This window comes from Theobroma cacao, chromosome 2, assembly GCF_000208745.1.
Source record: "Theobroma cacao cultivar B97-61/B2 chromosome 2, Criollo_cocoa_genome_V2, whole genome shotgun sequence".
Classification (NCBI taxonomy): domain Eukaryota; kingdom Viridiplantae; phylum Streptophyta; class Magnoliopsida; order Malvales; family Malvaceae; genus Theobroma; species Theobroma cacao.
Window position 1 is genome coordinate 7,106,252 of NC_030851.1, and position 3,886 is coordinate 7,110,137.

Below are 3,886 nucleotides of genomic sequence, written 5' to 3' on the forward strand. Positions count from 1 at the left end.
TTTGTTTATACCACAATTTATTGTATACAATTCATAGTAAACAGATATAATTCTTTCTATATACACAATATACTTTGTAAAATTATTTGATACACAATTAATTTTTTGCTTATACACAATTAATTTGATACCAAGAATTTTTTTCCTTTTCTATATACAATATATTTAATTTGATACACAGTCGGAAGAAGTCAGCATGTGACACTTTAAACATGATACCAGTCAGCGTGTCCCAACATACATCTGCTTGCACTCAGCGTGTCACCCTAAAATTCTGCAATAAGTCAGCGTGTGGCACCGTAAATCCACTAACACTTGGCGTGTCAACCGAGTAATCTGCTTCCACTCAGCGTGTCAGAACAATTGAGCCGTGGCATGTCACGCCATAAATCTCCAGATACTCAGCGTGTGACGCCATTAATCTGCTTCCAATCGACGTGTCATAAGAATTGGGCTGTCGCGTGTCACCTCAGTTTGGCATTAATTAATTTTAAGGTTCATCATCTTTCTCTTCCCAGCACACCGGCTGCACCAATCCAACATTACATTGATTAACATTGAATATATAGATTTTTCCATCCATCTAATTGCTTCCAGCATGAAATTGTTTTGTATCCATCCTCCCTTATTTTTCCAGTTGTTTCCAGGCCACAATTCTATCCTGCAATTATAAAATCGTACGTCTAAATTTACACACCAGAACTTGTTATGCATGGCGGGTCAGAACAATTTAATTGTTATGCATGGCGTGTTACAACGTTTAACTTGTTATGCATGGCGTGTCACAACCTTTTACTTGTTATGCATGGCATGTCAGAATATTTTGCTCGTTATCCTTGGCGTGTCACCAAGTTTATCTTATTATGCATGGCGTGTCACAACCTTTTACTTGTTATGCATGGCATGTCATTTCATTTTTCTTGTTATGAATGGCGTGTTATAATATTTTATTTGATATGCACGGCACGTCACAACATTTTACTTATTATGCATGGCGTGTCTCACATTTATTCCTTATTTATTTCTTCTGTATACCTTGTTGCACATTATGGCCTAACTCACTGGTGCATCTGTATCATGTTTTGCAGATCCAACGCATATAGTATGAAGATCTTGACATTTTGTTTGCTCGGTCATTCTATGAGGCCCTTTTAGTTACGGACTTTGTTGCCAAGCATTTCAGGCAGATAAACAAATACATGGCTCCTGTCTGATGGAGATTGTAATTGGAAACATTTTTACAAACAATGTAAGAATGTACTTTAACACGATCTTGATCAGACAGAGGCCTTGACATGCTTATCTGCCTGAAATGTTTGGCAACAAAGTCCGTAACTAAAAGTGCATCATAAAATGATCGAGCAGACAAATCCGTAAAGCAAAACGAATTCAACTACAATTTTCAGGCACATTTAGTTAGGCGGTCAAGCTGTCTTCATTCACAACACACCCTACATTATCAGACATTGTCCTTCGTATTGGACAGTTGTTGCGTGAGTGACCGATTTGTCTACAACTTGAACATGCTTTGGGTCGACGCAGTCGTGGAGTCGCTGATTGACTTAGAGATGGTGTCGGATTTGTGGATGGAACTGCAAATGGGTATGGGCAGTTTTGTCTGTTATGCCCGTACCTCTTGCATTGCGAACATCTTCGTGCTCGACTGCCTTCACTAGCTGATGGAATCTTTCTCCTCCTAGGTCTTCATACTTGGCTTCGCCAAGGTAGGGGCAAGACGACAATTTGTTTCACATGAGGGGGGATGTCCCACTCACTAGGATGCCCTACCTGCCTAATGGATCCTGAATAACCCTCCACGAAAACGGTTGTCTTGTAGTAGTCAGCGCAGAATTCGATGGCTTCAAGATTGTATTTATTGAAAAACACTAAAAACTCAATCTTCAAGCACAATGTAAATGCTATGTCAATTATGGTTCAAATAAGAAATAAAGATATTCTGACCTTATTGCTGCAATGGCATGGCTACATGGTAGTAAATCTGTTTGGAACTCACAACATGAACACATTTTCTTGGACAGGTTTACAAGTCCGTCCATCTTCCCGTCTTTAACTTCGAACTCCACTCGATTCATAGGCTTAACTAGAAAGCGATGTGCATCATTGAACCTTTTACTCAACTGCTTAGCAACCCAAGGGTTGAAGGGTGTGGTCACCTTGACGGTCTCCTCGTACCGTTCATGGAACCAACGCTGGAACATGTCTCTGATGAACTCGATCAAAACAGTGATCGACATTTGTCTTGCATGCTTCAAGCATGAGTTAACACATTCCGCAATGTTGGATGTCATCATTTGGTATCACCTTGCCGGTAAACACGCACGTGCCCATTTCTTAGGCCCTATTCTCATAAGGTCCGCGTGGGCTCCCAGGTGAATCTGCTATATCTGGTTCATATGTCTGTTGAAATCGGCCACCTTATAGCAATCTCGAGCAAGGGTGAAAAACATACAAACATCGTCGCGCTTGAACTTGTTTTTAAAGTTTTTTTTTCAAGTGGTAACCGCATAAACCATGGTGAGCTTCTGGGTATGCATTTTGGATTGCTTTTTTAATGCCGAGATGCTGATCAGAAATGAACATAGTATTTTTAGGACAACCAACCGCATCACGCAGCTTGCTAAGAAACCACATCCACGAGTCTTCGTCCTTAACATGGTCGATGCCAAACGCAACTGGATATATGCACTCGTTCGCATCTTTGCATACAGCGACAAACAGAACACCCTTGAACCTGCCTTTTAGATTGTCGCATCAATTGCAACAGTATGACGCATCACATCCCTAAACCCCCGATACAAGCCCCATATGATCAGAAACAATATTTGAATCTCTCTTCCTCATCAGTAGCCACTGCAGTCACTGTGCCAAGATTTTCTTGTTCCAACATATAAAAATACGATGGTAGTAGCTGAAATGACTCCTCCGGTGGACCGAAAATAAGCCTCTCCGCATACTCTTTCGCTTGCCACGCCTTACCATACAAGCATTCCAATCCCCACTGAACCCTCATATCACAAATTATGTCCTTAGGTCTCAATGCTACTCCATTAGCCCGAATCTTGTGTGACATAAGTTCACCAATCATTTTCGGACTCGTAGTTAGAAACCGCCCTTGCAAACCATCAACAATATAGGTGTGAACTTTGTGGAATTTCTGAACTTTCCAATATTCTCCCCTATCAGGTAACTTCGTTGCATGAACACTGAACTTGCATGCCTTGTCCTTGCAACCAACCTCATAACGAGCTTTACATGACCTTTTTACTCTTATCGTAAACTTTTCTTTTATAACCAACATGTTCAAAGCTCGTTTCAACTCGGCCTTCGACGAAAACATTTTTCCTTTGTATAAGCGATTTTCGGCACATGTCGACTCCTCAGTGGTAATTGTTTGGAATGAGAACCTTTTTGCACCTGCAATTACCCATGTACGAGATATCCTTGCATTTCCCCTTTCCTGATCACTGTCATCGAGCAATGTATCAAGGGAACGAATCCCGTTCTCACCAACAATAGGGTTATTGTATATGGGGTCATCACACTAAACATCTCCTACATCAACACCTCTAACAGGTTCCGTTTCGCCTTCAACATTATTGCAAATTGGAATGTCACTGTCATAAAGGCAGTCATCGTCTGAACTGTCATCTTGCGATTGTTCAAGCCCATCATCTGAAGTGTGATCAAATCTATCTTCACCGGCAGCGAACAAATCCTCATTTCCCTCATCAAATGCAATATTATACTCCAGCGACGCAGTGTCACCCTCCAACCTCACATTGTTGTCCTCAACTGTCGTATTCTCATTTGACAATGGCATTACACATTCTACAGTTTCACCCGATCGTTGCATTTGTTCAAGAGA